A 13,707-nucleotide genomic window follows, 5' to 3' on the forward strand; every position below is an offset into this window, starting at 1 on the left:
AAGCTAACTGCTTTGGTCACATTTTCTGGCAATGAATTCCAGGGCTTAATTACATCATTGTGTGAAGAAATATTTTCTCCAGTGTGTTTATCTACTTAGTAGCTTCATTGCAAGTCCCCTGGTCAGGGTTCTAGGAATGTGTGGGTATGCAGCGTGGGAGGGGAGGGGTGGGAGAAGAGAGGTGCTGTACAGACTAGAGAGCTGAACGGGGACGATGGGAATCCCGCGGGTTCCCCCTTTGGGTCACGGGGATCCCGTGGGGACGTCCCCTAGGGTCAAGGGGATCCCGTGGGGACGCCCCCTAGGGTCACGGGGATCCCGTGGGGACGTCTCCAAGGGTCGCGAGGTTTCTGCGGGGTTGGATGGCACTTGAGCCGCGAGGCTAGTCTCCTCCTTACCTGCCCTGCCGCAGCACACAGCCGAACGGAAGTCTTCCCGATGTCAGCGCTGACGTCGGAGGGAGGGCTTAAGCAAAGCCCGCCCTTCCTCTGACGTCAGCGCTGACATCGGGAAGACTTCCGGTCGGCTGTGTGCGGCAGGGCAGGTAGGGAGAAGGCAATGGCGTACCAAAGGGAGGGGGGGGCCTGCCCTGGGTGCAGCCATAGGGGGGAGTGTGCACAGACGGTCAGGTCCCCTTACCTTTGTGGCGCTTCCCCTGACTGACCGACAACAGGCCCGGCCGACAAACCTCCCTGCCCTGTAGCCGTGAATCTAAATTACCTTCTTACAGCAGCTTCAATACTCCAGCTGCTGTAAGAAGGTAATTTAGATTCGCGGCTACAGGGAGGAAGGTTTGTTGGACCAGGCCTGTTCTGTTGTCGGTCGGGTGGGGAAGCGCCAAAAAGGTAAGGGGCAGAGAGGGAGAAAGGGAGGAAAGGTGGAGTGGAGAAGAAATGACGCTTAAGGGAAATGGGTAAAACAGAGGGGGGAGAAGGACGCTGAAAGCACTGGGGAAGACAAAGGGGTGGAGAAGGACGCTGAAAGGACATGGAGAAGATGGGGGGGGAGAAGGACGCTGAAAGCACATGGGGAAGACAGGGAGAGAAGGATACTGAAAGGACATGGGGAAGATAGAGGGGGAGAAGGACGCTGAAAGGACATGGGGAAGACAGGGGGGAGAAGGACACTGAAAGCACATGTGGAAGACAGAGGGGGAGAAGGATGCTGTCAGGACATGGGGAAGATGGAGGGGAGAAGGACGCTGAAAGGAAATGGGGAAGAGAGAGTGGGGAAAGACGCTGGCAGGGAAGAAGACAGAGATGCCAGACTATGGGGGGAGCGGAGGGAAGAAGATGGGTGCCAGACCAATTTGGGAGGGGGGGAGAAAGGGAGAGGCACAGTAACAGAGCAAATGGAAGACGCAGAGAGAAGAGAGACAGTGGATGGAAGGAATTGAATGAGAACATGAGGAAAGCAGAAACCAGGCAACAAAGGTAGGAAAAAAATTCTTTTTTTTTTTTTTGCTTCAGGATAAAGTAGTATATTAGTTGTGTTGATAAAAATTTATAAACATTAGAGGCTCTGGTAGAAAGCCGTTTACAAAGTATGTATTCTTCCCAATTAATATTTCCAAATTAATAAAGTCTTTTTGCTTATTTTTAAATGGGTTTCTACCAGAGCCTTTAATTCAGTAGAATAATTAAATGAAATAACTATTTCTGTAGTTTATAGGGACGGGCGGGTATGTAAGAGATTCCTCGCGGGGACGGGCAGGGACGGAGGGGATTCCTCGCGGGGACGGGCAGGGACGGAGGGGATTCCTCGCGGAGACGGGTGGGACTTTGGCGAGGACAGTTTGGATTTCTGTCCCCGTGCAACTCTCTAGTACAGACATTCATGGGAATGAAGAGAAAAAGAGAGATGCTTCCAGCATGCACTGTGAAACCCAGAGTAATCTGTCTAAGTAAGGACACTCAAACAATGAACCCTGTGGTAAATGGAAGCAGTGACGGGATTACATTTCCCACCATTCACTCTGTAGTTTCAACTCTCACTCTCAGGCAGGGGTGGAGAAGGGAGTAGAATGCACTGATTGGTCAGAAATCTCCTGTGGGTGGAGTGAGGGGAGGAATTTAACTCACATACAGTAATCCCTGTGATGAAGGACTACCTTAGAGTAGAATCTAGACTAGTACTGCCCGATTACCGATTTGAATCAGGTGAATCGATTTGTTATGTAAAAAAATCGGCCTGGCCGATTCGGTGACCAACCCTCCTCACCCTTGCTGGCCGTTCACTGCCGCTCCTGCTTTAGGGGGCGAGGGTCAGTCGGGAAGGCGGGGACGGGGGTCGGAGTCTGTGCAGGTTTCGGAACGAGAGGGAGAGTGCAGCAGCGGTGTATGGGGACAGACAAAGATCTCAATCTGTATACTTTGGAGGAAAGGCGTGAGAGGGGAAATATGATAGAGACGGTTTAAATACCTACGTGATGTAAATGCACATGAGTCGAGTCTCTTTCAATTGAAAGGAAGCTCTGGAATGAGAAGACATAGGATGAAGTTAAGAGTTGATAGGCTCCGGAGTAATCTGAGGAAATACTCTTTTACGGAAAGGTTGGTAGATGCATGGAGCAGTCTCCCGGAGAGGTGGTGAAGACAGAGACTGTGTCTGAATTCAAGAGGGCCTGGGATAGGCACATGGGATCTCTTGGAGAGAGATAATGGTTACTGCGGATGGGCAGCTCTTTGACCTCACAATGCAGGTGCACAGAGCCTTAGCCTATAGGAAGAGGAGATGCAAATGTTAAGAGCTTAGCCAATAGGGAGAGGAGGAGATAATGGTTACTGCAGATGGGCAGACTAGATGGGCCATTTAGCCTTTATCTGCCGTCATGTTTCTATATTTATTGTGGATATCCTGAAAACCTGACCTGCCTGTGGCTCCTGAAGACCGGAACCGACTACCCCTGCGCCATCCAAGTGGAAAAGGCTACATCCAAGGCTAGACAAATGCTGGGTTGTATCCGTAGAAGCTTTGTTAGCCGGAAGCCGGAGGTCATAATGCCATTGTACAGAGCCATGGTGAGACCTCATCTGGAGTACTGTGTGCAATTCTGGAGGCCTCACTACCGTAAGGACGTACTGAGAGTTGAGTCGGTTCAGCGCATGGCCACTAGGATGATCTTGGGGCTTAAGGATTTCTCATACGAGGACAGGCTGCACAGATTGCGGCTATACTCTCTCGAAGAGCATAGGGAGAGGGGAGACATGATTGAGACATTTAAGTACATCACTGGCCGCATAGAGGTGGAAGACAACATTTTCTCTTTCAAGGGTCCGTCAGCCACAAGAGGACATCCGCTGAGAATCAGGGGCGGGAAATTTCATGGGGATACCAGGAAGTACTTCTTCACAGAAAGAGTGGTAGACCATTGGAACAAACTCCCAGAGCAGGTGATCGCAGCCAGCAGCATACAAGATTTTAAGAATAAATGGGATACCCACGTCGGATCTTTACGAGGGCAGTATAGAGGTGATACCACCTGTAAGCGACCCCTTAGGAGTGGTTAGGGGAGGGTTAATGGAGTGGGCAGACTTGATGGGCTATGGCCCTTTTCTGCCGTCATCTTCTATGTTTCTATGTTTCTAATGGGAGCAGATAAATATTAAACAATATAGCCGATAATGCCGATCCCTGAGGTACTCCACAGGTCACCAGTGCCCATTCCAACTCCACACAAAACATTCTCCCTAATAAATAGGATGCAAACCACTGTAATACAGTACCTCTAATGCCCAATACCGGTAATCTCCGTAAAAGAATCTGATGCGCAATTAAGTTGCAACTGAAATTTGGCCTTGATAAAAAACAAAGTTATAAGTGGTTACAACTGAAGCAGGCTATTCAGGCAGGGTTCCCTGAATGGAAATATCTTAATAATCAATTTAGTTTAGATTTCTTATGCTTTCAGGCAGATTTCCTGGGACACCAGGCTGCACAGTGGTATAAATTATTTTTGACTATTTAAATAAGAATCCAAAAACTGGACTTAGAGATATTTGGAGCATTGAGATTAAGCATCAAATTAATGCATCTCATTGGACATGTATTTGGTCTTGGAGGATGAAATGTACAATGTCTGCGTCTATGAGGCAAACATAGTTTTTCCTGTTGCATAGAGCACTCTGGACCCCTGTTCGTTTACAAAAATTGGATTGCTCTAAGTCTAATAGATGTTGGCATTGTCATCTCGAAGCTGGAACTTTAGATCATTTATTGTTTTATTGTCCATTCATTAAGGCTTTTTGGCAGTCTATTTGGGATCAAATAAATTGCTTGTTAGAAAATCATATAGCGTTGTCATATGACACAATTATATTTGGCATGTCCAGAAAGCTAAAAGTCAAATATCTGCTAATAATAACAAGCTTTTGATGATATTGACAGGAGTTGCCATCCAACAAATAACATATAATTAGAAGGATTGTAAAAGGCTGAATTATTTTTTCTGGTGGAATTCAGTTTGTCATGTATATAAAATGGAAAGAGCGTTTGCAGTGCAAAAAGGTTATTATAATAAATTTAAGGATGTGTGGGGACCATTATTAAATTATTATAATGAATAATTTACACTTTTCCCAATTTTATTACACATGTGGATTTGGGATGGGGGGATTCTTGGTTTTCCATTAAGAATATATATATGAATAACATAAGATATTATTTTCTTGAGATATAATATAGTTGTATTTGAATTTGGGAGGGGGTGGGGGTTAAATCTTCTTGTTTTATGATACTGTAGATTTTCAAGTGGTATTGTAATATATTTGTTCGATATTTATTGTACACTTGTTGTAAGACATAAAATGAATAAAGAAAGAAATTAAAAAAAAGATGTTCTTGATCATATAAACCTGAAACTGACCTATTTTAGACATGTGATGAGGGTGAATTCAGTAGAAAAGGAAGTGCTATTTGAAATGGTCAATGGTAAAAGAAAGCAGGGGAGAACAAAGGCCAGTTGACTAGATACCATCAAGAATGACACAAAATAAACATCAAGCAATTGAAAGAAGCCATGGAAAATAGGGATGCAGGACAAGGACTGGCCTACAGAATATCCAAGGGTCAGACACGACTGAATGGATAGTAGTAGTAGGGAGTAGGACAAACATAAATAGGGATGGAGGAGTGGTAGATCCTAATAATTTTCAGAGGGATGTGTTCGTGAGGAGCTAGCTAAAATAAAGGTAGACAAAGCGATGGGGCTAGATGGTGTAAATCTGAGGGTGCTGAAGGAACTTAGGGAAGTTCTGGCGGCTTCGCTGACTGACCTTTTCAGTGAGCCTTTAGAGTCAGGAGTGGTACCGGATAACTGGAGAAGGGTGGATGTGGTCCCTCTCCACAAAAGTAGAAGTAAGGAAGAAGTAGGAAATTATAGGCTGGTAAGTCTGACTTCTGTGGTAAGCAAATTAATGGAAATGCTTTTAAAACAGAATAGTGAAGTTTCTGGATTAAAGGACCGGAGCCAACATGGATTCATTATCGGTAGGTCTTGTCAGACAAATCTGATCAATTTCTTTGACTGGGTGACCAGGGAATTAGATTGAGAGAGTGCGCTAGATGTGATGTATTTACATTGTAGCAGCCTTTGACAGTGTTCCACACAGACGTCTAATAAATAAACTGAGTGCCCTCGGGATAGATCAAGAACTGGTTCAGTGGAAAGTGACAGAGGGTATTGATCAATGGAGAGCACTCTGAGGAAAAGGGATGTTACCCGTGGTGTGCCTCAAAGTTCTGTTATTGGGCTTGTTCTTTTTAACATTTTTTATAAACAATATTGCTGAAGGGCTGTCGGGTAAGATTTGCCTCTTTGCGGATGATACCAAAATCTGTAATAGAGTAGACACTAAGGACAGTGTAAATATCATGAAGAAAGACCTGGCGAAGCTTTTAGAATGGTCTGAAATTTGGCAGCTAAAATTTCATGCTAAGAAATGCAAGGTCATGCATTTGGGCTCCAAAACCCAAGGGAACGATACAGTTTAGGGGGTGAAGAACTTATGTGCACGACAGAAGAGTGGGACTCGGATGTGATTGTATGATCTTAATGTGGCCAAAGAGGTTGAAAAGGTGACAGCGAAAGCTAGAAGGGTGCTAGGGTGCATATGGAGAGGTACGGCCAGTAGCATAAAGGAGGTATTGATGCCCCTGTATACGACTTTGGTGAGACCTCATTTAGAATATTGTGTGCAATTCTGGAGGCCATACCTTCAAAAAGATATAAAAAGGCTGGGGTAGTCCAGAGGAAGGCTACTAAAATGGTGTGTGATCTTTGTCATAAGGCGTATGGGGACAGACTTAAAGATCTCAATCTGTATACTTTGGAGGAAAGGCGGGAGAGAGGAGATATGATGAAGACGTTTAAATACCTATGAGATGTAAATGTGCATGAGTCGAGTCTTTCATTTGAAAGGAATCTCTGAAATGAGAGGGCATAGGATGAAATTAAAAAGTGATAGGCTCAGGAGTAATACAGTGGTGCCTCACACAACGAACTTAATTGGTTCCAGGAGCAAGTTTGTTATGTGAAACGTTCGTTATGTGAAACGCGTTTTCCCATAACAATACATGTAAAAAAAAATAATTCGTTCTGCAGCATAAAATATGCTAAGATGACATAAAAAAAGATAAATTTTTGGTTATTATTTTTATTTAGATACATCTAAAAACATAATTGTTTTTTAAAACAACACACATTTTTTAAATTTAAAGACAGACTAAGTAGAGTCTAATTTTACAGTGAGAGAGGGCAGAGTCTCAGCGGCAAAAACTGGGACTTAACTGTTCATTTTTTTTTTCTTGGCTTATTTTTGGTTGGCCCGGTGGTTTTCATGTTCTGTGGTGTTAGTTTTTTCTCTTTTTCGGTGCAGTAACATGGCAGCAGAGGTGGTTAAAAGTTGTTTCCGGTGTGGGAAGCGATAAAGGCCGGTCAGAGGGCAGTTGTTTCTGCAAGGCAGATCTCTGCTCTACTGGCGGGGCAGCTCACAGTCCCAGCATTTGCCGTTTTCCCCCGAGTTTGTGCTGCTTTTACATAAAACATTTCTTCTTCTGAGCGCTCACCCTTCCCGTCATGGGGAAGCGGCGAGAGTAGCTCCGCCCCCCCCCCCAACGCATCAGCAGTAGGCGCCGGGCCCCTGCGAGCCGACGGTCCGCCACTGCACAGGGAGCCAGGCGGAGAAAGGGCAGTTAAGCGCGGTGCCTGCGCGGAAGGATGCAGCTCGGGCGACTTCGTTGTGTGAAACGAAGTTCGTTGTGGGAAGCAAGACATGAAGTTCGTTGTGCGCAGCGTTCGCTGTGCGAGGCGTTCGTTATGCGAGGCACCACTGTATAAGGAAATACTTTTTTACAGAAAGGGTGGTAGATGCGTGGAACAATCTTCTGGAAAAAGTGGTGGAGATAGAGACTGTGTCTGAATTCAAGAAAGCCTGGGATAGGCACGTGTGGATCTCTTAGAGAGAGGAAGAGATAATGGTGACTGCGGATCAGCAGACTGGATAGGACATTTGGCCTTTATCTGCCATCAAGTTTCATTGTATCCTAACGTGATTTGTACAGATATGTACTTTCTTGGTGCTAAATGAATACAAGTGTTAAGGTAGGCAGGACCTCCTCAAGAAACAATTTAAAAAGTGCACAATAAAATTTCCTATCAACTTAATGGAACAGACAAAAACCTTGATTCTACAGAGCCCTATTTTGGCCCTCCCATCCTCAAGAAATGTGGTTTGTATTTTATCTATATCCCATGTATTAGCTCACCTTGTTGTAAACCGCCTAGAACTTTTTCCGGTATGGCGGTATATAAGAATAAAATTATTATTATAATACATTCTCAGTAATCTCATGGTAGAAGCTGCAGGCCTCAGCCATCAGTCCCTAATACAGAACCCCACATGTGCACTCCTGAGAGGATATCAAGTGATCACTGCAGTACTTACTCACTTTCTCACCAAATCATTTGAGACAAACGATCAAAAATGTCCTAATAAACATGTAAATTTATCCCTTACCCAGATAGATCAGGGTCTGATAATTCTCTTTCATCACCTCTCTATAGAGCTTCTTCTGCTCTTCATTTAAATACTTCCACTCCTCCTGGGTGAAATAATAATAATAATAATAACTTTATTTTTATATACCGCCAGCTATCTTGCGACTTCTAGGCGGTTTACAATATAAGAAACTGTAAATACAATAAAGAGAAACTATACGTACAATGAATTAAAGAGACCCTGATGTCCTCAAATGTCACCTGCATCTAAAATATAAACCAGAATCACACTCAGCATCTTCTGCAGCAACACTTCCATAAAGAAGCCTCCCAGGGTTGGTGCTCATTGGAGAGAAGGAAAATGTACTGGTAAGTACATCATTTGCAGTGACCAACACACAATCCCAGGAGAGAGTTATATTTCAGGAGATCTCCCAGTGCTGGGATTCATGAGGTAAAGGGAATTGCTTTTGGGTGTATATAATTCGCAACCACATAACACTCAGTCCCAGAGCACTTCTCAAAGCTGGACTCAGCAGGGCAGAGGGAAAGATTTCTGTGTGTATATAATTTGCAGACACATAATTCACAGTCCCAGAGCAGGACTATAGCAAAAGGAAGCAGTCACATCCCACAATCTCCCCTTGTGAGACTCTGATCTCTCTCCTTCCCCTCAGGAGGGTCCCAAAGTGTCTTTCCTCAGTCCAGGTCTGCTCAGGGTCCTGACTCTGCACTATCCCAGGTCAGAAAGCTGCAGCAGTGTTGTAACAAGAAGGAAGAAGCTGGGGGACTCTCCTACCTGGGCAGAAGCTCCCTCGGGCATTTTCCTCTCTGCTTTTGTACTTTCCAGGATTAGAAATGAATGTGTGTCTGTGTGTGTGTGGGGGGGGCTCTTGCTCAGGCAGCGTCGGAAGATGGAACAGGTAACACAGGAAATGAGATTTGGAGCTCTGCGGCTCGTTTCCCGTTGGACGTACGCTGATGACATCACAAAGGGAAAGCGGCGCTTCGCGCTTAATTCAGACACGCGGTCTAGTCTCTCGGCTCCACTCCTTTTTTTAGAGTTGATTGGTCAGACTATTGCTGCGGAAGGGTAGTAGAAGGCTCCGCCCACTAGCACTGTGTGGAGGGAGGGGTTTCAGCTCCTTCTGGCATTCATTGGTCAGAATAAGCCTGGGGCGGGGAAGAAGTAATTGTTCAGTGGGCACGAGAAGGCACGCAAGTACGCTGGGTTCCCCTCCCCCACCGCCATTCATTTATATCTGCCATTTAATTTCTTTGGGTTTCTCTTTATGTTGAAGAGCGTGAGATTCAGCCCAAAGCAGAGGGAGACTCTAGCGCTTGCAAGGACTGAGAGAGGAAGAGCTGTCAGATCCCTAGAACCTCCCCAACCCTGAATTAGATCGTAAGCTTTTCGGAGCAGGGACTGTCTATTGCACGTGAACATGTACAGCGCTATAGAAAGGACAAATAGCAGTCGCCAGGGAGAAGCTCTTCCTCTCTCGGCCCTCAAGCAGCGCGAGATTCTGCCTGGGGCCCGGCGTCCCCAGTCTGATAGCGCCGCCTCCCTCCGACTAGCGCAGACGCACCTTCCAAGACCCGGATGGAGACCGAATCCGACAAAGCAAAAGAGGGTGGCGGCCTCAGAGGGGGCGGGGCTAGAAGCCACGCTGACCACGCGCCTAATGATTGGTGAGCGCAACCTCCCGGTCCCGCCCCCTGATCAACCAGACGGGGACGCTGAGCGGCTCCAGGAAGAAGAATTTCTTAAGCACCGCCTCCTCCTTTGTGATGTCATACGTTTGACGGGAAACGAGCCTCAGAGTAGAGAATGACACGGTGACAAAATTCATCACCGTTCCCGTCCCCGCGGATAACCACGGGAAACCATCTTCATGTCATTGTTTAAGGAGAGAGAGAAGAATCAGAGCATGAATGGCCACAACCACTGACCCTCAAGCTTTCCTTTGAAGAATGCTGGTGCAGAAGGACTGAGGTTGAAATAGACACTAGAAAATGACATGGGATTATTTCCCGCGGTTATCCGCAGGGACGGGAACGGTGATGAATTTTGTCACCGTGTCATTCTCTACCTCAGAGCTCCAAATCTCACTTCCTGTCCCTTTGTTCCTTCTTCTGACCTGTAGGAGACAAACCCTAGGCCAGAGAAAGAGCCCCACGTTCATTTCTAATCCTGCAAACTAGAGAAACAGAGAGGAAAATGCCTGCAGGAGCTTCTACCCAGGTGGGGGAGACCCCCCCCAACTTCTGACCTGGGACCCTGAGCAGACCTGGGGCTGAGGAAAGACACTTTGGGACCCTCCTGAGGGGAAGGAGAGAGATCAGAGTCCCACAGGGGAGGGTTTGTGTGCAACTGCTTTCCATTGCTCTGCAAATTATACACACAAAGAAATGGGATTGCCTGTTATGTGTCTATGAAGTATAATTATACACTTAAAAACACCTCCCTCTGAAAGGTCACTTTGGTCAGCCACAAAACTTAGAGACTTGAAGAAAGCACAGATGGTTTATTCAGCATATGCGGACCCCTGAGCCCCAAGCTGGCTTCAGGAGTGCCAAAACCAGGAAGTTACAGAGATATTTATTCATTTTTCTGGCTATACAACTGAATTCTAAAAAAAAAACTTTTCACGTGTTACTTTTCTTAACAATCATTGGTCCTAAGCTCACACTACCAGGTCATTTATCTAAGCCATGCGGTCTTTCTGTTACATGTCCAGGAGGGCGGAATACAATATTGTGTATGCTGAGATAACCATAAGAAGCTAAAATGCCCAAGCTAAAACACACAGTGCAGGCAGGCTAGTACATGAGATAAGTTAGATCTGCAGCTAAACATAATTCAGCATTTTATTAAAGGGAAAACTTAATTTAAAACTCAGGAAAACCAATCCCAGACTCCTTCACCTCCGCCTCTCTGAGCCCCAGCACTAGGAGATCTCCTGAAATGTAACCCTGTTCTGGGACTGTGTGTACATTTCCTTCTCCCCAATGAGCACCAAACCTGGGAGGCCTCTTTCTGGATGTGCTGTGGTAGAAGATGCTGAGTGTGTTTCTGGTTTCTATTTCAGATGCAGGTGACATTTGAGGACATCGCGGTCTCTTTCTCCCAGGAGGAGTGGGCGTATTTAGATGAAGAGCAGAAGCAGCTTTACAGGGAGGTGATGAGGGAGAATTATCACACCCTGATCTCTCTGGGTAAAGGATACATTTACATGTTATAAAAACAATTTTGATTATGTTTGTCTCATGATCTGGTCTGAAAGTGATACTCGCAATAATAATAATAATAACAGTTTATATACTGCAGGACCGTGAAGTTCTATGCGGTTTACAATGATTAAAAGATGCTACAGATTGAGTAGAATTAGCAAAGTTAAGAACTAGTGATAAACAGCTCTAGAGATCAGATATTGTGGACTAAGATTGTACAGGTCTCTGACCATCTGTTGGCACTGACTCATTCTGCCAAGGAGGGCGCTCCCGCTTCCAAGGCCACAATTTCCAGATAGATCCATAAAGCCGTTTCATCAGCCTATGTTCTTTTCGGTAAATGGTCTCCTGCTTCTATTAAGGTGCATTCTGCCAGGGGTGTGGCTTCTTTGTGGGCCAAAGCTAGAGTGGTCTCCCCTGAGGAGCTTTGTAGTGCTACGACTTGGTCCACTCTGCACAAGTTTGCCAAATTTTAGAATGGATGTGGCAGTGAGACAGAACTCTGTCTTTGGGTCCTCAGTTTTGGGGGCTGGCGCAGTCAGCCCACCCTAGCTTTTTGGGACTGCTTTTATATGTTTCACATGTTTAGAAAGACTCGCCCATTGCACTGGAAAAAGAGATTATAGAAACATAGAAACATGATGGCAGATAAAGGCCAAATGATCTACCCAGTCTGCCCATCTACAGTAACCATTATCTTCCTCTCTAAGAGATCCCACATGCCTATCCCACGTTTTCTTAAATTCAGGCATGGTCTCTGTCTCCACAACCTCTTCTGTAAGATGAAATATGGAACTTGATTTATAGTTTTTTGATGCGAGGCGCTGGTAGCCTCTTTCTAATTTTCGGAGGCTTTACATTATCACTTATGTTTTATTCATTTTCGATTTGTTGTACTGAATCTGATTCTGTTTGTGTATATATTCTATTGTGACCTGCCTTGGGAAAGGCGGGATTTAATAAATAAATACAAATACAAATTACTCTTGAGTCAGTAACTTCATCCTATGCCCTTTCATTCCAGAGCTTTCTTTCAAATAAAAGAGACTTGTCTCATGTCCTTACCTTGATAATATCTTTTCCAGTAGATAGATGAATATGCTAGACTCCTGCCCTGTACTTCCTGCATTTGCCTACGGTCTCATTCTGCTTCTCCAAGTTTGATTCTTGGATGCCAGTCATCCCTTTGGGCCTTGAAGAATGCTATATATATGTTCAATTTCCATACAGGGGTTATTCCTGAGCTCCTTCTGAGATGCTTCTGTTGGCTGTTTTAAAGTTGCTGTTTGAGATTGCCTTATTTGAACAGAACAATTGTTTCTTGTGAATGTTCCCATTGTTCCTATTTCATGCACTTGGTGCTTGGGTACGAACTACAGGTGGCAGTTGAGCTCCCAGTGAAGTAGAGGAGGGGCACAGAAAAAATCCAGAGTGACAACCTACATGTCTAGAATCTACTGGAAAACCCACATGTCTAATTTACTGGAAAAGATGTCATAGAAACACAGAAACATAGAAGATGACGGCAGATAAAGGCCATAGCCCATCAGGTCTGCCCACTCTACTGACCCACCCCCAAGTCTACTATCCTAGGGATCCCACTCCTGGTGACAGGTTCCCTTGGCTTAACCCTCTAAGGGATCCCACATGGGCATTCCATTTGCTCTTAAATTCTTGCACGCTGTTTGCCTCGATCACCTGCACCGGGAGCTCGTTCCAAGGATCAACCACTCTCGGTGAAGAAATATTTCCTGGTGTCGCCATGAAATTTCCCGCCCCTGAGTTTGAGCGGATGCCCTCTTGTGGCTTAGGGTCCTTTGAGAAAGAGAATCTCTTCTTCCATCTCAATACGGCCGGTAATATACTTAAACGTCTCGATCATGTCTCCTCTCTCCCTACGTTCCTCGAGTGAGTACAGCTGCAAATTTTTCAGCCTTTCTTCGTACAATAGATCCTTGAACCCCAAGACCATCCTGGTGGCCATCCGTTGCACCGACTCTACTCTCAGCACATCTTTTCGGTAGTGTGGCCTCCAGAATTGCACACAATATTCCAAATGAGGTCTCACCATGGTTCTGAATAATGGCATTATGACTTCAGGCTTCCGGCTGACGAAACTCCTGCGGATGCAACCTAACAGCTATCTTGCCTTAGATGAAGCCTTCTCCACATGATCAGCAGTTTTCATGTCTGCGCTGATGATCACTCCCAAGTCTCATTCTGTTGAACTTCTAGCTAAGGTCTCACCATTCAACGTGTAAGTTCTGCACAGATTTCTGCTGCCGAGGTGCATGATCTTGCATTTCTTAGCGTTGAAGCCCAGCTGCCAGGTCGAGGACCAAAGCTCCAACAAATGTAGGTCCTGTGTCATACTATCGGGTGAATTGCTGTCTCTCACTATATTGCATAGTTTGGCGTCGTCAGCAAATAACGTTATCTTACCTTGAAGCCCCTGAGTTAGGTCCCCTATGAATATG

The sequence above is a fragment of the Geotrypetes seraphini genome, chromosome 2, assembly GCF_902459505.1.
Source record: "Geotrypetes seraphini chromosome 2, aGeoSer1.1, whole genome shotgun sequence".
NCBI classification, from domain to species: Eukaryota; Metazoa; Chordata; class Amphibia; order Gymnophiona; family Dermophiidae; genus Geotrypetes; species Geotrypetes seraphini.